General features: G+C 37.7%; 1 pseudogene; it reads right to left on the bottom strand.

The window, feature by feature from the left end:
- LOC128098791 (thioredoxin-like protein 1) overlaps positions 1-15,454 on the bottom strand; it is a 55,017-nt pseudogene extending 39,563 nt beyond the window's left edge.
- Positions 15,455-24,180: the final 8,726 nt, after the last annotated feature.

Below are 24,180 nucleotides of genomic sequence, written 5' to 3'. Positions count from 1 at the left end.
ACTAATTGGATAGGAAGACCTGCCCACTTAGGGTGGCGCAGTTCACTGGGCTGGGATACTAAACTATATAACATAGAGAAAGAGAGCTAAACATAAGATTTCCTTACTCTGCTTTGTGATTGTATATGTGAAATGCCCAGCTACTTCAAGCTTCCGTTACTTTGGCTTCCCAGGACCATGATGAACTACACCCTTGCATGATGTGTCTCCTTAAACCATGTCTCCCTTCCGTTACTTTTGTCAGCATTTTTTATCACAGCAACAGGAAAATGTAACTAAGACAGGAAGTAATCTATGTCTTTGGAGGAGAGATTACCAAGGTTCTACAATGTGTAGCATCTTTGGAAAATACTATTTGTAATAGACAGCACAGAAAAGGGATTACACTCCTACTTGTATTTTACTACAGGATTTGCTCTAATTATGCCACAAGAGTTGCTTATTAGATAAGTTTGAGAAAATGCTGGATCTGGAAATATCTAGATGTACCATCATAGAATGGGCACTTGGGTAGGTTAAGTTATAAGCCCTTGCATGGAGTAAAACCATGTATATTTGTAAAGAAAAAGGAAAAAAGAGTAAGGCTTAGAAGGAAGGAATAAAAGTCAAACCTGAAAACTAATTTTTTTCCCTGCAGCTCTATTATTTTTCTTTACACCTTGGTGTGTGACTGGGGCCTAATGTTCTCACTGAACAGGAGAAAACCAAACATTCTTAATGAATTGATTACAAAAAGATTCACATAAATTAAAAGTGTCACAAGCCATTGTGGGCCATGATGCAAATATTATAGCAAATGATAATTCAGATGTCAACCCACCAGAGAAATGATTCTCTAGTGGAGGAGAGAATCCAGGTAAGGCTTGCAGAACCACCATCTCTGGAAACTTGCTCCCATCTGTAATTTCACATGTACAAAAGCAGTTATGGTATCTGCCCATTAACATGCATTTTCATGTAATGTGTATATGTAATCTCATGACTACATCTCAGTCTTATGGGCACATATATTTGTTGATGGTCAGGAAGATGGCCTCTCATTAAGCTGTATAATTTTTATTATTAGAAATGTGCTAACATATGCCTCATAACTAGATCCATTGTCCCACAAGAACTGTAAGACACTTCGAAGCCTGTTCACTATAATTAGGCAAGCTAGCAGGGCATATTGGCCAGATGAAGTATCTCTGTGAATAGATAAAAGTTGGACTTTCACAGATTATCATCAAGGATGGAATTACAAAATGTCGGGTTTTGTTCAATCAAGGTCCTTCAGAGACTGAATTGCCCTGTGCTTCTGCCACAGGCAGCTGATAATAGGACTCAGCACTCACCTGCTCTGAGCCTTTAGCAATTAACACTCTCTACAAACTTCCAACCTCAATTTATGATATAAAACTCAAACTTCAACTAACAAACTGTTTATTAGTTAGGTCCCGAATTGCAACTAGTCAGTTAACCAAGTCCAGAAAGAAATAGTTTTATGTCCAGCTAATTGCAGATGTCACTGCCCAGGAAAGTGGGAAGCACCTTGTCCCTGCCTATACATTGCCATGGTTAATAGCTTTACTCCTTATCATCTATTCAAGGAACGTGCTATGATCTTGAGACGTAGATTTGCAACTTTCCTTATTATTGCAAAGAGTCTCCGGTTAGAAATGTATAGAGCCATGTAGAGAGAGGACCTAAGGAATTAGAGCTGAGAAGAATTAGAACTAGAGTAAATGAAATTGATCCTCAGAACATGCATGAGTCTTTTCCCCTCAGATAGGTAGAAACTTATTTGTAAAGACCCTCAGATAAAAAAGTCTGATATTCTAGAAACACTTCTCAAATTAAAAAAAAAAAGTCCTAAATTAGATTTTACTGCACTGTGGTTTATTCTATGAAACCTGTCTGTATCCCTGGAGCGGGACTCCACAGTTTACAATATAAAAGGATGAATACAGGTGTCAACGCAAACACTCCCAACTCAAGGCAAGTAACAACCCATGGCAGTCAGGAGGGAAAACACCAGAATAGAAGCCTGGTGGATCTGGGTGAGCACTGTGCAGTGGAGCTGTGCAGGGTATTAACTGACAGATGAATTCCAGGATTTCTTGAGCCTGGCCAGGGTTTCTGAATAAGTTACCAGTATCCATTCCATGGTGAAGATTAATTTCTTTCCACTGCCTTGGCTCTTCCAGCTGTTCCTGGCTCTACCGTGTGTTTTTGAACCAGCTTTTGGGGATTCTAATGCCACCAGCCTCTTACAGCTGCTTGAGTTCAAGCTCTGTATTCACAGAGCTTATTTTCAGCATTTATAGCTGAGACAAACTGCCTGAAGCTGAGCTTTTACATGACTTTTGAGAACTAAGACATAAGGGTCCAAGAACTATTCTCAGAACTGCATATCATTTAAAAAAAGAACTTAGTATACTTAGAAATAAAACCTGAGGAAAAGGTTATTTCGGTTTGCTGAGGCAGCTTTCACAAGGTCTCATAGTCTGGGTGGCTTAAACACAGATATGTATTGCTCACAGTTCTAGACGTTGGAAGTGGAGATCATAGTCCAGCGTGATTGGGTTGTGGTGAAGGATGGCATATTAGCCAGTTTTCTGTCGCTGTAATAAGATACTGTGACCAAGATAATTTAAGGAAGAAAGGGTTTATATTGGTTTGTGGTTCCACGGGGACGAGTCTATCCTAGTGGAGAAGCATGAGGGAAAGCTGTAGGCATGGACAGGAGTAAAGAGCTAAGAGATTATATTTGCAAGTGCAAACATGAGGCAGAGGGAACAAAGTAGAAGTAGGCAAGACTATAAACACTCAAAGTCAGTCCCCAGAGATGTACTCCTCCAGCAAAGCTCTGCATCTCTAAAGTACCATAACCTCCCCAAACAGAACCACAACTGGGAGACTGTGTGTTCAAACATCGTAGCCGCAGGAACCATTTTCATTCTATCTACCATATATGGCTCCTTGCTGTGTAGACACTTACCTATGCACTATAACCTCGCAGGTGCCAGAATAGCTCTAATTACTTTATTCCTTGGAAGCACACCAAAACCAATAATACCATCACAAGAGCATCCCCATGACATTTTCCACACCCAATTGCTTCCCCCACTAAGACTTCACCTCCTAAATACAATGTAGTTGATTATGGCCTCAGACCATGAATAAGGATAGAATACATATAATGAATCCTTAGCAGACTCAAATATGTGTAAAAGATAATGGAGAGATTAAGACACATCACAATAAAGCTCAACCCAGATATCTGAGTAATCGAAAAATTAGAAAAGAAGGTATGCGCTGAAAGAGCCTTGGAAGGAGGGAAGAAGTTATACAATTAATGTAGACAGAGTAACAAAAGTCACTTGGCCATTTTAATTGAAGTTAAAGAGGACATTTCAAAGATGTTCAGATTTTCAAGTGTGGAATTTTCAAAGGAAAATGTTCACTTTATTTTTATTTTAACTTATTTATTTTTATTTTATGTGTAGAGGTGTTTTTTCTGCATGCAAGTCTATGCATCACATACGTGGAGGCCTGAAGAGAGCATCATTTCATCCGGAAAGGAGATCACAGATGGTTGTGAGGCACCATGTGGGAGCATAGAGATGAGAATAAGTGTTCTTAGCTGCTGGGTCATGACTTTAGCCATGTCATTGGCTTAGTTTAATGAAATAGGAAACAGGATATTTCAGAGATTAATTTAATTTGACCTTCTAAATGTCACTTCTTGGAAAAGTCTTTTGGCATTGAGTAAATTTCTAGAGGTATTGCTAAAGATATTTCCAGGTGGAGAGTATATGATGTGCATATGAAAGGCCTGGTTTTAATCTAAAATGCTACAAAACAGTAACAATTAACAATAATAATAATAGTAATAATTACTAATAATGGTAGTACCAAAGCTGGTAATACGACACATGAAAATCACATAGTTTAGTTTGGTAAGGGTCAAAGTGAAACCATGTAACTCACCAGCAGCAAATAGAAAGAAAGATAACAGTGAAGAAGGGTAAAGACAAGAACAATGCACTCTAGTAAAGGGTAGGAAGAATGATTGGTATTATTTCATTTCATATTTAAATGAAATGGAAGGCTATCACTGAAAATGTCTGAAAGTGCATTTTCTACATTGTTAAATAACAAATTTAACAATATGAACATAGTGGCTACTTTAAAATGAAAGAAAATGATCGGCTTTTGTAGAGTTCTTAGCAAACTTTTTCGATAGTATAGAGAAAATGAGGGCAACATCTTGTGAACACTTGTGTATGTGCTTTGAGGACATGCTTGTGGATTGAAGGTGAGAATGATTACTGTGAGAACAGTTGGAAGAAATGAACTTTAGCAGAGGAAGGGTCAGATTTTCCTCTGAGAGAAGAGGGATGGGGAAGGATAAAGATTGTAGGAAGAGAGCACAGATGGGATGTAAATGGTTTGGTAAGTATGATTGACATGCAGGGGTTTATGAGACTTTAGAATGTAATAAATCTAGTGTGTGATGTACAGTTCAAACACAAACAAAACCCCTCATGACTAGGCCAAGCATAGACTTGGATCGAAGAAAATAGAATCCAGACAGTGAACATAAAAAAAGGAAATCACTTTTTACTTACATTTCCCAAATAATGTCAAAGGGTAAAAAACATGTTCTGATTTCTCTGAAAGTCTTTAGAACACTTTCTATTTCTGTTATTAGCAATATTCATCCCCTTGGATCACAACCAATTGCCTTAAAACTTCCCTTTTTCACTATAATTCTAAACCCTGATTCTTTTCTTTATGTCATTATTCTTGTAATTCTACCTATGGCAAAATAAAACCTTCTATAATAACTCTGAATTTATGTATGTATTCCCTCTAATTGCCCTGTATTCATTATGTTCTTTTTTTTTTTTTTACCTCTATTACTTCAAAGTTCCATCACAAAAGCCTAAAGCCAAAGCTGACACAAAAGAAATGTTTGCTGGGTGAGTGGGCATGGAGAAGAACAATAAAAAATATAACCATCTTTCTGAGCATAAAAGAAGTCAGGAGACTAAAAATACATGAACTCCAGGTAGTTTTACCTCTGTAGAGATGGGACAGGAAGTCTCCATTGCAAATGATGTTCTCATCACTCTGCCAGGATTGCTAATGTATTTGTAATTCTCCAAGTAAAATTCAAGGACTATACTTTAATAGTATGAGCATAATCTTATGAATCAATTATGAAAATACTATCACAAACTAAATTCTCATGCATTGCTTCCCATATCTCATCACTTTCTATCACTATGTGTGGATAATGAGATTCCTAAATTCATGAAAGTGTAATGTTCTTAAATTCATCATAATAATGACAGTTTCTCAAGTGTAAGACATATGCCAAAACTCTTCTAAGTACTCACTCCTTATAACCTCAAATTGTTGCAGTACCTACACTACTCTCACATGGGAAAATGAGAGTATAAAGCTCAGTTTTTAAAAAAGAAGACTAACAAAACTGGTGTAGCACAAATCTTAAAAGGTCTTATTAATAAAAACAAACCCAGAGGCAGATATTGGGGTGAAACCTGAAAGATCAGAGAAACAGAACAAGCCACATTCAACCTCACCTCACCAACTTCTCAGCTGATCCTGTTTTCTCAAACTGGAAGCCTCTGAGTCCTCATCAAAATGGATCTCGGCTGAACTGCTGCTAAAAGTCTAAAAGCTTAAAAAACTAAAATTCCTGGTTCTCGTACCTTAATAATACCTCTCTGCTTCCTGGCATCACTTCCTGGGATCAAAGGTGTGTTTCACCATGCCTGGTGGTTTCCAGTGTGGCCTGGAACTCACAGAGATCCAGATGGATCTCTGCTTCCCAAGTGATAGGATTAAAGGTGTGTATGGCACCATTTTCTAGCCTCTATGTCTGTCTAGTGGCTGTTCTTTTCCCTGACCCCAGATAAGTTTATTAGGATGCACAGTATATTGGGGGACACAATATCACCACAGACTGAATCTGTATTAATGAGGCAGAAACAGAGTAATATTCCTTCCACCCTAAAGTGCTCATGTCTTAATTACAGATGTTCCATGTACATAGTTATGGATTTTGCACATGTAATTAAACAAGGTGTCTCAAGATAAGCAGATTATCCTGTGATTTCTAGTTGATTTCAGTTTCGCAATTCCTTATTTTTTTTGTTTAATTTTTTTAATTTTTATTTTGCAATACAATTCAGTTCTACATATCAGCCACGGATTCCCTTGTTCCCCCCTCCCGCCCTCCTCACCTTCCCCCCAGCCCACCCCCCATTCCCACCTCCTCTAGGACAAAGCCTTCCCTGCGGACTGAGATCAACCTGGTAGACTCAGTCCAGGTAGGTCCAATCCCCTCCTCCCAGGCCGAGCCAAGCGATCCTGCATAAGCCCCAGGTTTCAAACAGCCGACTCATGCAATGAGCACAGGACCCAGTCCCACTGCCTGGATGCCTCCCAAATAGATCAAGCCAATCGACTGTCTCACCCATTCAGAGGGCCTGATCCAGTTGGTGACCCCTCACCCATTGGTTCATAGTTCATGTGTTTCCATTCGTTTGGCTATTTGTCCCTGTGCTTTATCCAATCTTGGTCTCAACAATTCTCGCTCATATAAACCCTCCTCATTCTTGCTAATTGGACTCCCAGAGATCCACCCAGGGCCTAGTCATGGATCTCTGCATCCAGATCCCTCAGTAGTTGGATGGGGTTTCTAGCACGACAATTAGGGTGTTTGGCCATCCCATCACCAGAGTAGGTCAGTTCGGCTATCTCTCAACCATTGCCAGCAGTCTGTTGTGGGGGTATCTTTGTGGATTTCTGTGGACCTCTCTAGCACTTTGCTTCTTTCTATTCTCATGTGGTCTTCATTTACCATGGTCTCCTATTCCTTGTTCTCCCTCTCTGTTGTTGATCCAGCTGGGATCTCCCGTTCCCCCAACCTCTCTTTCCCTCGACCCTCGCCCTTCACTACCCCCACTCATGTCCAGGCTGTTCATGTAGATCTCATTCCATTTCTCTGTCATTGGGTGATCCCCGTGTCTTTCTTGGGGTCCTGTTTTCCAGGTAGCCTCCCTAGTGATGTGAGTAGAAGTCCAGTCATCCTTGTTCCACATCTAGTATCCTCCTATGAGTGAGTACATACCACGTTTGTCTTTCTGAGTCTGGGTTACCTCACTCAGGATGATTTTTTCTAGATCCATCCATTTGTCTGAAAACCTCATGATGTCATTGTTTTTCTCTGCTGAGTAGTACTCCATTGTGTATATGTACCACATTTTGTTTATCCATTCTTCAGTTGAAGGGCATCTAGGTTGTTTCCATGTTCTGGCTATTACAAACAATGCTGATATGAACATAGCTGAACAAGTGCTCTTGTGGTGTGGTTGAGCATTCCTTGGGTATATGCCCAAGAGTGGTATAGCTGGATCTTGGGGGAGATGGATTCCCAATTTTCTAAGAAAGCGCCATATTGATTTCCAAAGTGGTTGTGCAAGCTTGCATTCCCACCAGCAGTGGAGGAGAGTTCCCCTAGTTCTACATCCTCTCCAGCATAAGGTGTCTTCAGTGTTTCATCTTGCAATTCCTTATAAGGCTCAGAGCCATAGAAAGAAATTTGATTGAAATTTGAATTTAAAAAGAGCTCAGAGTTCTATCTCCACAAGCCAAGGAAAGCATTCAGGCATTAAAACTGGAATGAAAAAAAAAAAAAAAAGATAGATTTTTTTTTCCTAGAGTCATTCCTTTGTTGTTGACTTGTAGGAACAGGACATTTCTCGGGGCCTTTTTCTTTGTACAAATTGGGAGGAGTTGAAATTCAGAGAGCACCCCCTGCTTCTTCCATTTTGGATGAGTGTGTCTCTTTCCTCCTCTTAAAAGCACGAGCCTTGGCTCCAACATTAAATTTCCTGGGTGCCTTTTAAACTCTATATTTGGCATTTCTCTTTGCCCTACTTGTTCTTTTCCATTGTACAACTGCATGAGTGTGATGAATAGCTACGTGACAGAGTCAAAATTAAGTTGTCTTGAAATCTCCCCTGTTAAGATTCGTCCAATATTTTTCAATTTAGCCTCAGGCAAATTTTTAAGACAGGGGCAGAATGCAGTCACATTCTTTGCCAAAATACCACAAGCATGATCTCTATCCCAGTTGCCAATATTGTTGCCTCTGCAACCCTATGAGCTGGGCCTCCATAGTCTACATTGCTCTCAGCTTCTTCCAAGCTTCTACTAGAATGCTCACTTACAGCATTCAAGCACTTCCCTAGCCCATGTTTCCAAAGTCTTCCACATTCCACCAAAGAAGAGCATGGTCAGGCCTGTCATAGCAATAGCCCACTGGTAACAACTTCTGAGTTTATTACTTTTTTATTGCTATAAAGAAACATCATAACCAAGGCAACTTACAAAAGAAAGCATTTTATTTGTAGGTTTATATTCCAGAGGGTTAGAATCCATGACCACACGATGAGGAGCATGGCAATAGTCCCCCAATTTTCAAATCTATAGGAGCTGGGCTAGATGCTTTACAGGTTTAAGTGGAGAAGTTACTTGCTTCTGAAGGTAGATATCTAGGACCCACAACTAAATAAGTGTTTTGAGTTTCTGTAGCTAGAGTTTTCCTGGTCCTGCCTGGCCCATGGTCAGGACAAATCTCTCTCACCTACCAGTCCTGCAGCTGCTCAGACCCAATCAAACACACAGAGACTTATAATACTTAAACTGTTTGGCCTAATGGTTCAGGCTTCTTGCTAGCTGTTCTTATGTCTTAAATTAACCCATTTCTATTAGTCTATAAGTTGCCACGTGGCTCGTGGCTTACCAGTACCTTACATCTCGCATGTCATGGCAGCATCAGGCAGTGTCTCCTGCCTCAGCTTTCCTGCTCCCAGAATTCTCTTCTCTGCTTGTCCCTCCTATACTTCCTGCCTGGCTACTGGTCAATCAGCATTTTATTTATACAGAGCGATATCCACAGCAAGTTTCCTGTGCCCTTACCATAGCCCAGTGTCATCCCATCCTATCTATTCCCATATTTCCTAAATGCAAAGAAATATAAGAGCAAATTTCTTCTTTATAAACAAGTTTGATTGTTGTTTTTTTAAAAGGAATGTACCAACAAGCTATGTAGGATATTTCCCTGGAAACGATCATCAAATTGTTATATATGAGTCTATTGGAGAGATTTTTGTTTGCTTCAAAGAGAAAGAAATCTGAATATAGGGGAAAAGTTTATTATAGCTTTATAACCAAACTATATAGCTAGCTGCATTAGTTAGTTTAGGGTTCATGTGAGGGACTCAACCTCAATATATAAGTTGGAGAGCAGTGAGAGATTACACATACTATCAACCTCTAGCATCCACAGGAAGTAAATACACAAGCACACACACACACACGAAAACACAAATGCATGCATATCAATATGCATAATACATTTTTTTAAACTTTTTGTTTATGAGATTCCTACAATATGCACTGTACTTTCCAGGTCTCTTTAAAAGTTTGGTTTATGTATTGGTTTAGTCATTAAATAAATCCACATCTGACTTTTATTGAGTGTCAGGTACTTTTCCAGGCCTGAGAATAAGACAGTAAACAAAACAGACAAACCACTGCTCTCAAGGAGCTTGTATTCTAGTAGAAAGTGTAGAAAAAATGTGTTAAAAATAAGACAGCACCAACCATCAAGAAACAATGAGCAACATAACCAAGACTGAAAAAAGCAGGTGACTAGGAAAGGCCTTTGTCCATGGTAATAAGCCATGGTTCCTATAAAGTTGTAAAGTAAAAGCTGCCAGGAAGCATCTGATGATGATATGAAGTTATGATCATTACAAAGTTGAGGATGTCACATAGTGAAAAAAAAAAAAAAAACACCATGGGTGAAGTGTTAGAATGGAAGGAGAGAAACATGAAAGGTGAGAAGTTTAGATAGACAGGGCCAGACTGTGGAAGACCATAGATAGCATGGTGATTTAATACTCTATGTTAACAGTAAACTTATGATTGCCATTTCTAACTTTACTACAGATTCTCCCAAACTACCATCCTAATGACTTCTTATTATCTGATCATATGGATATGCTGAGATTCAATTAATCACTTCCTTATAATTGAACACTTAGTTTATATGATTTGGACCAAGTCCAACTTGAATTAATTGCTGGAGTAGAAAAGATCTACCTTTTTACTGCTTCAATCAAATGACAGTTAGTAGCAATTAGTATTCACTGAAGATGATACATGATATTGAGAAGTATAATCAGATAAGAAATATGCATTATTTTCACTGATGTAACTTATTTTGACATGTGTGAAAAATTGTAGATGCTAAAATTAATCTCCTGCATGTTTTTAACTATCTCTAGAGAGCTATTACAAACCCAGTAAGTGGTTGTGCTAGTATAAATAATGTCACAAGTTTAAAGCATTTTATTTGAGGTAGTCATTTCACAGAAGATATTCAGGAGGTATTAAAGTGGAAAATAGTATATAGATTCTTTGCAAGAACAGCATTTGAGAGTTTGAGAATATATTTCAATGGTATAGTGGGTACTCAACACAGACCTCAGGTTCCACCCATATCAAAGAACAATCGCCAACACTTTTATATTGGTAGTGGAATCAGCCACTGTTTTTAAAAGCTATGTTAACCTGGCATGTGCCCACGGTGGTGAAGGGTCCTGGACTTGCTGCCATTTCTGTGCTTCTAAGCTTTGAATTTAATCTGCAGTATGAACCAATTCTGCTTCTTCCTTTTACAAATATCCCCTAGAGTAGGAGTTTTAATGTATGTCTTGACATTTTCCCTTGCTAGCTGAGAAAAGCCTATGGATTCCTTTCCAGGGTATTGATTTGAGCATTATTAAATTAACTGCATGGGTCTACCAATGAAACCAATCATATTGCAATGTCATTCTGTCTACCATTCTGGGTCTCAAATGAAGACCTTGGCTATCAGCTTTCCTTAGATAATTTATAAGCTTTAGACGAAAATGCCTACCCTTGTATATATGCATGTAATGTAGAGGATATTTATGACAGTGGTTTGGTACAAGTTTATAAAAGTTGTTCCCTTAGGCTATGGGAGCCTGGATATCATTAGTGCATAAGTGAATTCCAAAAGAACAGCAGCTTAAAGAAACCTCCTCCTTTGCTTTCTGGTTGATATTGCAGAACAAAGAGAGAGACTTTAAGCTGCCATCCTTTCTGTCACTTACTATTATGGAGGTAGTACTAAAGGACTGTCCTTATAGCTATGTATAGAGACTGCTAACTATACAGAGGGCTAACTTTTTTTTTTAGCTGATATTGGGTTTCCATAGCAGCATGTGATGTTCTGAACCTGAGACACAACCTGAGGAACCTTGTGTCCTCCCACAATGGGGATTCACACATGGTTCTACTAGTGTCCCTTCTACTGAGGTATTAGGTCCCACTCTACATTTCTCTTCTCATTACCCCAGGATAAAAACTCAAAGAAATTGTACCTCACTCCAGGTCAGTCCATATCTTGGAGAGAGTTGAACTTCTTTGCTGTTGCTTATTTGATTTTATTTTGGAGATTCCCTTGTTTATGATGTTGCTATTGTTAACTTCTGGACCCATCTCAGATCAGAATAGTCCACTTTCTGGCCCCACTGACTTGCCCAAATCTTGATCCTACTCTCTCCCAGAAGCCATTTTCTATTCCCACTTTCTCCAAGTTTGTCAAGCTGTATCTATTAAATTCAAGAAATAAACCCAGTTCGGAAACAATGTTTCATGACTACCTTTAATGATAAAAGTTGACTTGTTTACTAAGATATCTCCCATGTGTGCATCCCATGTCTGTTGTATTAGGTTAGTTTACTGATTACTGTGATCACATACCTGACAAGAAACAAATTAAGATTGCAAGTGATTATTTTGATACATAGTTTATGGAACAGACCATCATGGCAGGGAGGGATAGGCAACAGGTGCATGAGGCTGTGTTCTTACATCTGAACACATCCAGAAGAGAAAAGAGACAGAAAGCCAAGAAAGCCAAGCTTTTTCTATAAGCCTTATGACCTGTACACCTTCAATCTATTTCTTCCAGCCAAGCCCCACATACTAAAGGTTCCAAACCTTCTAAAGCAGTGAGAGTTATTGGGGCTCAAGTACAAACATCTAAGACTATGGTAGATAAGTTACATCCAAACTATCTCATTAATTGCTTTGAAATCATAAAGAATGGGCCATAAGTGACTGAGAGCAAACACACACATAAAGAGAGAGTCTGACCTGCTATAAGATAACAGGCCAATTGCTGGAGTCAGAGTGCTCTGAGCTCTTAATCTTTACTTCTGTGGGTAGTAGCTGGTTGCTCAAGGCCTTCAATTGTCTCTTCTTTGCACAAAGAATGCATACCATTATTTGAAGATTAAATGCTTGGCACTGTGTAATGAATCAATATGTCTGATCAATAACTGGAAAAATCCTTCCCTTACTCTAGTCAGCAAGTGTTGCTTTTTAAGACCTTTAATGCTTAGTAATCAACTTTGTATAGGTCCAAGAAAATAGCGACTTATATTGAGTACTGATATATAGGAGGTGTTTCGTGTTTTAAATTTTATCCATCACTTTTATCTATAAAAAAAAATTAGCTAGATACATATTTCTGTTTTTTATACTTAACAACTGAGAAAACTGAGGCCCTGAGATAGTAATACATTGAGTGTCTTATAACCAGAGGAACTGAGATTTGAGTTCTAACCATTTGGTTTCAAAGCTCACAGATTCTTACTTTATATATCAAGAAATCTCTTGAAAGGTAGGCAGAACTGAGAGAGCTATTAAGAGGCAGAAGATAGACTGGTTTTCCCATAGGCACAGTTTAGAGGAATTAAGAGAAGATAAAATAGTCTGTTGTTGGAGAAAATAGGGTAGTGAGTTAGTATCATGCAAAAATCAGCTGGTTGAAAGAGGTCCTGGAGCTCATTCTGTATTACTTAGACAGCAAGTTGGGCCTCTGGGAACATTTTATTGTTCCAGCTAGAAGAGTACCAACCTCAGCTTTTCACAAGATTGGTGGTGTACTCACAACAGCATGCAAGGTTTGCACTGGTCCACAAAATCTGTCTTTCCCACACATCATTAAGAAAACAATGCTTCTCATAGAAATTCTGTGCCACACAGTCAGTTTATTTTGTCCTAAACAGAATTCTTTTTCGAACTTTCACTTGGCGAAGAGATGCCATCACTGACAGGGAATAAATTTCACTGTCCATGAGATGGTGGCAAACTCTGGATTTTCTCCATTCTTTGAGTTGTTGACATCACAAAGATTATTTCTTAGATTAAACCGTTCATATTGTAGAATTTGGTTCAATATCATGTATGAAGATCACAGCCGTGAAATTGTCCTTTATGAAAGAGGGGGTATTATCAACATAAAGAAACAGGCCTGAGCAGCTGAAATAAAAATTTTGTTCAGTAAGTTGATAGCAAGTTAAAAAGAGTTTTCCTCATCTAATATAATATTTGATCTTCAGAAAAGGAGTACAAATTGTCCATACAGTACAGCTGAAGGAACTCAAACAGTGATAAATCAAAGATTCTCTTAACCTGACTTAGTAAAGCAAAAAGCAAAACCATGCCAAAGCTGGGGGCAGGGATAAGTCTCAGTATGTAAAGTGCTTGTCACACAAGCATGAGGTTCTGAGTGTAGACTCTCCGAATCTACTGGAGTGCAACTGTGTAATCAGAGCTCTTCTACAGAGAATGGGGGACAGAGAACAGAGAGTCCTGCAAAACTCACAGGTTATGTTGCCTAGACTTAAGTCATAGCGAAAGACAAGGACCCCTACCTTAAACCTTAAATAAGGTGGAAGACAAAGACTCATTCTTGAGGCTTTCGTCATATGTCCACATGTGCCATAGCAAGCATCCTAAATGTTAATTTTTAGCATACTAGAGCTGAAGCTTACTGATTGCTTTATACCATACTGTCCAAGACATAGCACATAATTCACTCAAAAGTAATATTAGTTTAGGGATTGTTCTCAGATGAATATAAATTCTGCATGTAATGCATTATAATATAAACTAAATATGATCGATGTACATAAAAATTATAGTTTTTATAGGTACAAATTAAAGATTCTCTTTTGCACCTCAACACACACCAGGGGCAGCTGTGCTGTGAAACTCTTCCATTTTGAGTGTATATAGATTCTGTTCACTATAATTCTGCCAACAATGCTTTACCTTTCTTGGTGGTGGACTACTATCCTTTATTACCAAGATGATCTGTCAATCAACTAGTTAAAGCAACATGGACAAGGCTATTTCCTACCAAAGCCTATGGACTAATTGCTCGTTGCTTTCATTTTACAGCAATTGCAAAACTTTCTCTAAGCATACTCTATAAACACATTTTCTCATCTGAGTTCTCATCTTGGCACTAAAAGACATTGCATACACAAATTGAATCTGAAGTTAATGTCAATGATGTGGACAGGAGCCCTGCAAGGTCTTAAGAAGCTGACAATACCCTTATTCTCTGAGCAATTTCTCCTGGAAAATATAGACATCTTGTCAGGAAGAAAACCACCATCAATGACCACTAAAACTCAGGTCTGAGTACTATTGATCTAATGTACATTAATTTATGTTATTGTACATCAGTGAACACGGCTCTTTTTTGACTTGAGATTGACTCAGGTTTATGTTATTTAACCTTTAATTTTAAGCACTTCATACTTAATAATCTGTTCATGCTTTCTCTTGTTTGAAGAGACAGACATTTTTAACAGGAATAACTAGCTTAGAGGCTGGATGGCACAAGCAGTCCCAGGCAGTGCACTCGGTTTCACCAGCAGACTGGATACTGGAGATGGAGAACACAGCACCTATCTCTAGGTCTTAGTGTGGCTCTGTGCTTCACCTTCTGCCTTAAGGTTGGGGAAGGGGCTGAGCACAGAGGCACTTTGTTCTTGTGGGGTTCTTGGGGGTGGGGGGTGTCACCATTAGCTGCCCACACCTGAGCAGTCCCCACAGCACTCCGAGGCAGCACTCAATAGCTCATGCTGGCTCAAGTAATGTAGAGTGGTGGTTTTAAGACAGATTTCAGACTTGAGATGAACACAGACTTTATCATGAACATTTTATTTTTTTAATAGATTGAAGACAGATCACACCTTATAAGGCTGTAGTTGAGTGAGACTCCCGCTGTCTTTGATTTTGTGCTATTTTGTTTTGGAAATTCATCGTGTTCCAGACCATCCAATGCAAGGTAAGAGGCAGTGTTTGTCAGCACTGCCACGAGTCTAGGCATCTGAGTATGGCTTATTTGGCCTTCTATCCCATCCTCAGACTTCTTGGAGTGGAAGGTTATCACACTTGGAAGGAGTAGTTCAAAGACAGAAGCTACAGAAGATGTAGAGAGACTTCTAGTTAGGGCCAGGTTCTTACTGGATACCATTTCCGCTATGATCAAGCCTGAAGATTCAAGCTAGCAGCAAAGCTCCAACAGGATTTTAACTGGCGCCCCTTATCCCCAAGCTAGCTATAAGGCGAGCAGGGGTTTAGGATGGTGAGGGCTGTTTTCTTTTCTGAGCATGCTGGTTGACTGAAATCAGAACTCACTGTACATCTGTGGCCTAATTTTGTTGTTGGTTTTCATCTCACCATGTGAATGATGCCTGCTCAATTGAGAAAATTGTGATTGGGTTCTGCCATCTCCCTGCCAGAATACTCTACAGACAATGGTGTTAACTGACATGCACTGCCTGTAGGTAGTTTGGAATAATTTTAGAATCTGTGTCTGAGTGTATCTTAGGTGGAGTACAGATTTTTCTGTGATTATATAATATAGTTTTACTCTTCTGCATTCTAATTTAATGGGTGGTTTATAAAAAGTAGAGGAAAAAGTCCTTTAGAAAATGTAAAAAAAAAAAAAAATGAATACCGCATTTATAAAAGATTAGTACAAAGTTTATGACAGTACATTTTCTGCCACCAGCCAAATATTTACTATCATGTGTAGAGACACAGAGAATAGGGAAAATGTTTTATTTATTACCTGTTTTATTCTGTGCACTCTCATTTTCCATGTAAAAATGTAAATATTTTCTTAGGTATATTGTTCATATTATTGTATCTATGTTAGGTATATTTCACTTCTGATGCAATTTTTATGTAACTCTATAACTAGCTAATTGTGTCTTACTGAGGATAAAGTCACATGAATTTTAAGTGGATTATATGAGCTCAGTTTGACATTTTTCAGGCTTTTTTCATGAGGAAAATATAATTAAATGCCAAAACACTACATTTTTAATTAAATTCCTATTTTTCATCTATATTTGGTACTCATGCCAATTTTGTTTCCATACTTGGGTGACATACATTCCAGGTGTTATATAAATCCCCATAATTTAGTGTGCTATTTTGAAATTCAGCCATTAACAAACCGGCAGCTCCTGTGATGTCCAATAAACAGAACACTAACAATCGATTCTATCACTTTATGAAGTGTTTCACCCCACTGTTCAATGTCAGAAGTCTCAATGTTGACATATCCAAGTGATATTTTAAAATAATACAAAATAATATGTCGATATTTGTCAATCTCTTGTTGAATGAAGGAGGTGTTCAATTTGACTTCATTGTTTTGAGCTCTGTTGTTTATGCTGATTTTTATTTATCTGTCACATAGTGTTCCCAGTTGACCTCCTCAGAGAGCACTGACCACCTACAGTAAATAAAATAGTAGCCTAAAAATTGTAATCATAGTGCCACATTAAGACCTTTCATAGACAAATAAAAAATAACCTCTTAACTACCCTATATTCAATTTTTCATTCTGTCTTTCAGGCAAGAATAAATTCAAAGTAGCTGGTTCAGTTTAAGGATCCGCTTTAATTGGATTAGTCACTGTGGAGGGATTTTCTAAATCTCATGATTTTAAAAGCATCATCTACTTTCCTTTCTTTGCACTGTTTTTTTTTTTTCCCCAAAGAAGCCTTTTCCAACCAATTTAAAAGTGCAGAAACTTTACTCCTACTACAGCTTTAACCTCTGTTAAACGCAAATTCCTCTTGGCAGAATAATAATTAAAGAGATTAGTGTTGATAAGCTCCTGAGAGGATTTCTCCAGTAAAGGTTTCAGGAGAAGAAAAGACCCTGAACTGCAGGAATGAAATAAATACTGAAAGAGGAGACCTCACTCACTTCACCTTTTTCTTATGTTCAACTCCAGAAACTAACTGTAAAAATGCAAGGTGTTGTGTAGGAGAGCTTGTTACTGTGGAATTTTCAGCCAGATGAAGCGGCTCCCAACTCTATGGCATAAACATGAAGTGGATCTTCTGTTCTATTGAATTACAAAAGAGTATAGTAACCTAAAAGTGTATGTACATTCAGAACCTCAAGAAATGCTATGCATGCGACTGGAATTCAGAAAAATTAAAGGTTGGTAGGCAATAACCTAATGTTGGAACACATATGAAAACGTATCACCAATAAATAGCATCTTAAGATTTAAAATGATAGAATGGTGTTCGGTTTGTTCGGTTATATTTGGCATAAAGTATTTTTATGGAACTAATGAACGACTGAAAATAATATTAAAAATTGGTAAGGATCTGAAAGATAAATATGAACTTATCCATCAGCAGTGTGTCAAAGTCTCTGTTCAGTTGGGTTCAAATCTCACAATCTACACACTGTCAGCATCTAGTGGTACACTTCTTGGCTCATAAAACTTATTAACTGAATATAAACTTTTTATTTTCACTAACAGAAATTCTGATTGTGTAAGAGGACAGTAAACCCAGGCTTAGTAGTTGAGGAAAAACTAACAAAGTTTCTTACAATGATTATATTTTCCTTACTATAGTTTATAGTCCTTGGTTTTTATCCATTAGAAATAAAGATATCTCTTGTCAAAAGCTTGTCTACACATATCAATAGAAACTTTATTCATAATTAAGTATGAAATTTTATTTATACTTAAAGTTGGAAGTATGAGTCCATAAAATAGGAGTATTGATATTTGCTTAGGAAGATTGATTATAACACATTGTAAGACATTACACAAAATTACTAAGGTATTATAAAAAATAATAACCTCTGATAAATTCAATGATTTGGCTGAATCTTCAGGGCTGCACGCTTAATGAGAGAAGACAGAAACAATAAACTACACATTATAAATGTGATCTGACATAGATCTGGTCAATGACATATAAACCTGTTTGAAGTAGTGGACTTCAACAAGTAATGGCTTCATCAAGGAGCCTTCTCCCTTCATGTCAAAGAAATAGGTTCAAGGGACTTGGGAGATGACTGAGTTGATAAATTGCTTTCCAAGCATTAAGACCTGAGTTCAGATCCCCAGTACCTACATCAAAAGCCAGACCCTGAAGCACACAGCTGTCATCACAGACAGGCAGAGATAGGTGGATCCCTAGAATACTCTGGCCAGCAAGACTAGCCGAATTAGTAGCAACAAGGTTCAGCAAGACATTTTGCCTCAAAAAAATCAGGTGGAGAACAACTAAGAAGGATATCTGATGATTATATTTGTCATTCACAAAAACAATCATGCTTCCGAGAGCATGTGCAGTGCGCGCACACACACACACACACACACACACACACACACACACACACACACACACACACTTATGAATACATTTCACATATATACATGCAAAAACATCAAATATATTACACGTAAAGGACAATAATTCGGATGGCTATGGATTTCAAGTTAGAACTATGGTGAGTATAACACAGTGAAACACAATCTTTGGAGTTCTAAGGAGAAGTTAGCCCAGTACTCCACATCCAGAGGCTGTCTTTGAGGACACAGGGAAAGGAGGAAAGGAGGGAGGGAAAAATTGGAGGGTTCTCCCCTTCCCCCCTCCCTCCTCCCCAGCTTCACTCCCTCCTTCCATCCCTCCCTCCTTTCTTTCCTCATTCATTCTCTCTCTCTCTCCCTCTTCCCCTCCCTCCCTCTCTCCCTCTCTCTCTCTCTCTCTCTCTCTCTCCCTCTGTCTTGTATGTGTGTGTGTGTGTGTGTGTGTGTGTGTGTGTGTGTGTGTGTGTGTTTGTGTTGTGTATGTTTGAAAGAGAGGAGAGATGTGATCAAGACAAAAGTGAAACACACATAAGAAAACTTAAGTTTTTCTTCAGTTGTTTTTACAATATAGTACATTTCAAATGAATTTCTTCCTGTAGAAGGAAATGATTACTAAAGAGAAAAATCACACATTCGGCAATAAGTGAAAAATCTCCAGAAGTACTAATTAAATGACTGAGTACAAAGTGCTAACTTGTCATAATTTTTATAACATGCATGAGTAGCTACAAAAATATAGTTTTTTCTTGGTATAATTTCTTTTTTTTAAATTTTTTTTAATTTTTATTTTGCAATACAATTCAGTTCTACGTATCAGCCACGGATTCCCTTGTTCTCCCCCCTCCCGCCCCCCTCACCTTCCCCCCAGCCCAGCCCCCATTCCCACCTCCTCCAGGGCAAAGCCCAGGTAGGTCCAGTTCCCTCCTCCCAGGCCGAGCCAAGGGATCCTGCGTATAATTTCTAAAACATGCAGTTTTATTATATTTGACTACCAAAATAAAAAAAAAAAACAAGGGGTAGGATGAATGTACACTTCTAAAATTTTATTCTATGAATATGAAATTGAAACAGATGATAATGTTAAGTACATATGTATTTTTTCTTACAGGTGTTTGTTTTGCTTATATATTATGGCTTCCATCCTATTTTTATTGGTTTTCTGTATATATGAATGCATATGTCTCTATATGCCTTTTCTTTGGCTTTCTTTTTTCTTATTTGTTTTGTCCTATTCTGATTTATTTGTTTTTTGTTTATATTATTATTAGATATATTATATGTAGTGATTATATTATATGTATTTTATTATTATTGTTATTATTTCAGACGCCTATCTGCATTCTAGATGTAGAAAGCAAGAGTGTAGAATTGGGTGAGTGGGGAAGTGAAAAGGATCTGGGAGGACCTGGGGGATGGGAAATCATAATCAGAGTATCTTCAGAATGACACAAACTATTTTCAATTAAAAACTGACTTTAAAAGAAATGGAGTTTGAATAAAATCTATGGTAGGAATAAGAATATTTTTAAACTAAAAATAATGTAATATCAAAAGATAGCAAAACAAAATCTAGGCATTGTTTGATAGCATGTTAAATGTCAATGAAATACATGATCTAATTGAAAGTAGAAATTGTCATAATAGGTTAATGAGAAAGAAAATAGGTAAACAGTGTTCTATTTATAGGAGAAATTGATTGAAATATAGAGACAAAATTAAACTGAGAGAAGAAGGACGAAAGAAAATAAACCATGCAAAAATATAGCATAAAATTGAGATAAAATTGACTTCAACAAAATTCATATCGGTGAAGAATAAAAAGACATTGTTTATGGATGTAATATTCAAGTCATCAATAAAATCTTATCAATTGAAAGTATGAATATCTAACAATATATAATTTGAATTAAATGTGTACACAGAAGATTCTATATTTAAGAAATTTTTAATAGCTTTTCTGAGAAAATGGTATAGATAGAAACCAATCAATAGCACTGCCACCCATGCTATCTTGTTAGTATGAACAGAGCACTGTGCCCGTCAGTGACAGAATACAAGCAATTATTTCCTATACCTGGTAGAGATTAAAATAAATATATGGTAGAACATAAACAAAATTCAATGAAGATATGGTATTTGGCCACACATGATTAAATTTTCTTCAGTAGGCTAAATATTAGAAGATCGGATAAATATTTCTCCCATCTAAGTATTAACTAGGTCTGATCCTTCTTAGCTCTGAGATATTGGTATGTTCAGGGAGGTGTGACCAGAAACCCGGTAAACATTTATAGATATACCTGAAATTTATTTAAAAAAAACAACTCAGGAAGCAAGAATTATCTATGTTAACTTAATAATATAAGGAGAGAGAGAGAGAGAGAGAGAGAGAGAGAGAGAGAGAGAGAGAGAGGGAAAGAGGTGGGGGGAATACTTAACAGTCTACATATCTATTAACTAATTTAAGGTTATTTATTTTTCAGTTTTTCATTTGTCTTCTTTGAAATGGGGTCTATAATGGTTAGTGTTCCTAATCAACTGGACAAAATCTTATATCTACTTGAAGATAGGCCTCTGAGCATTCCTCTTAGTGGTATTCTGATTATATTAACCATCATAACTGTGTGAAAAACCATCATTACTGTTAGAAGGACCATTACCTGGGCAGGAAATTCTGAACTATGTAAGTGGAGAAAACAAACTGAGCAGGATTAAGTGCTGTGGACCACAGAAATATGAAACAAGAATTCAGTTGACTATAGGAAAAATCAGCTGACTATATAGAAGCAGGGCTCTTCCAGAGGATAAACCCAAGGAGTCTTGGTGATATTAGCTGTTGAGTATACATTAGCCAGTTCCTGCAATGACTTTCTTGTGTGTTATGGTTGATAGATTCACAACACACCCCCAAGGTTGGGCATGTCCGGCGGACCTAGACACTTCCGCCTAACCAGTTCCAGGTCAAATTAGCCATTTCTGCGTCAAGGCGTCTCGCGTGACCAGGACCCCGTGACTTTGCATGGTTGCGTAAGAGCCTGCAACGCAACCATGTGTTCTACACACATACGTGGAGTAGCCACATGGACCTGTGTACGCCTGTGCGACCCAGCCTTTATAAGCTGATGCCATATTTCCAGCTTCCTTCTTCTTCCCCATGCACGTGTCTCTTTAACAGGCCTGAGCACCCCTGTCTTTCTCTCTTATCTTAATAAAACTCTTGTTAGTGGATCCTGTCATGTTTCGTGACAGTTCCTCGCAGGGTAAGAGCGCCGCCAAATAACTAACAATGGTAGCTTTCACAATTAATTCTTCTTCTAATAACTTCTAACAGTGAATTTTATCTGAGATATCTCTCAAACATCCAAAGACAAAAGGCAGACGTAATAAGCATCCCAGACCACCTACTAGTCTCCTGAATTAAGGTAAATATCCATATGGAGACAATGCCTAGGCCAGGGGCACATTAGGTACATAGCTTTGTTTCTTGTGCAAATTAAGCTTAGACCCTCTTTTCTTCCTCAGCCCAAATGGCACCCCAAGACTTCCCCTCCAACTACTAGCTCAGAACAAAAGGGCTTTTTTTGTACCAGGTACAAGCAACCTGGTACACTGGCCCTGCCCGACCAGAGAGCTGCAGAGCCAGAGGATTGCTGATTGTCGGAAGAGGAAAGGAAGGAATGTGGATAGAGAGAAGAACAAAGACAAAGATGAAAATGAGATGGAAAGAACTTAGATAGAACTATGAGAGGACAGGACGAGAAGGGACAGAGAGGAGCTAAGTATGAGAACGGAATTGAAACTGTGTAGACAGAATTTTGTCTTAGAAGAATAAAGTGAATAGGCTAAGAAGTTCAGTGTACTTAGATTCATTCTCTCAGATTATTTCTCATCACTGGTAGTGTCTCTTCTGGAACCCTGGGAAAAGACTATTAGAGGCTGGACCCCAACAATATTAAGTAGGCATGCATCCATTGCTCTGTGTTCCTGACTACGGATGTGATATGACCAACTCCTTCAAGGCCCTGCTGTAACATGGATCCCTGCAGTAATGGATCATAACCTAGAACTGTTAGCTAAAATACTCCCTTCCTTAAGTGGCTTTCATCATGGTATTTTAACACAACAATGAGAAAGAAACAAACATAGGGTTTCTCAAATATTACACAGAATCTCAAATATTCTCAAAGGTATTATTCAGCCTAAGCTGGTCTTGAACTTATAATTCTTCTGCCTCAGCCATCTGAGTGATGGAGTTATACAAATTACTACTATATCTATATACAGTTACAATTTAAAACCAAATGCACTAGAAAAATTCACAGCCTAGATAACTTCACTCCAGAATATTACCAGATACTTGAGAATCATTTAACATGTATTTGAAAATTAAGTAGGGTGCAACACTTTTTAAATAATCTGATGAAGTCAATATAAACTTGTTAGTAAAACTAGACAAAGTTATTGTTAGAAAACTGTAATTTGTCAATGTGTGTCATAAGGATAATTTCAAGAGATACCTACAGGGGGCGCCTGTAGTACCATATATTCATTCTAATCAATTTCTCTTTGGTTATCAGATTCAGCTCTCCTACTCAGCACAATGACTTTCCTTTTCCTATTAACTTGGACATATGAAGAGTCCAAAGTGGCAAAGTAAGTCTTTCTTAACTTCTACTTTAGTGTGATTGCTATTTTGTCTCCTTGTGGATGTATTTTTCTCTCTGGAGTGAAAACTTGTAGGTCATACATTCATTTGCGTTGCTATACAGTAGCAAATAGGAATTTAAAAAAAAAGAAAAATTAGTGAAGCAATTTCACTTAATATCAAAATAGTAAAATGGCTTGGAATGCATTTAACCATGAAGGTAAAAGTGCTTATGTACTAACTATAAGACATCACTGAAAGAAATTAAAGAAAATATCATTTAAAAGAAACAATAATCCATGTAAATGAATTAGAGGGCTACACTTTTTAAAAAGCCATACTCACAAAATGAGCTCCAGATTCAATGTAATCCCAGTGACCTTGTGGCAGAAAAGCTGATTCTCAAATTCTCATGAAAACTCACAGGTTCCTGAATGATAAAACCATTGTTGATCAAAAGAAAAGGCACATGCTTGGCATTATAAACACTTACTATAAAACTATTGTGTTCATAGCAGTGTGACATGCACATAGGAGACACACACCAGTGCAACAAAGTACTATCTCAGAAAAGAATCAAGACAAAAGTAAAAAAAAGTATCATACATGTGACATTTCCAAAACTGAAAAGGTAATTGCTGAGGGGACCTTATTAAGGAAGTAATAAAGAACTATATTAGATAGAATAAGTATTTGAAGATTATAGGTCACATGAAGTCAATATCCGGAATATATAAGTAAACTTTACTGTGGTGGTATTGTGTTCCCTGAAATATTGTGTTCTCTAATAAACTTATCTGAGGTCAGAGAACAGAACAGCTACAATATTAAACATAGAGGTTAGGTGGTGGTAGCACACGCCTTTAATCCTAGCATTCCAGAGGCAGAGATTTGCCTGGATCTCTGTGAGTTCAAG

The sequence above is a fragment of the Peromyscus californicus genome, unplaced genomic scaffold, assembly GCF_007827085.1.
Source record: "Peromyscus californicus insignis strain IS unplaced genomic scaffold, ASM782708v3 Scaffold_6__1_contigs__length_162567912, whole genome shotgun sequence".
NCBI lineage: Eukaryota > Metazoa > Chordata > Mammalia > Rodentia > Cricetidae > Peromyscus > Peromyscus californicus.
Note: the sequence above shows the minus strand (reverse complement) of the source record. Positions and strands in the feature narration are given on the sequence as shown.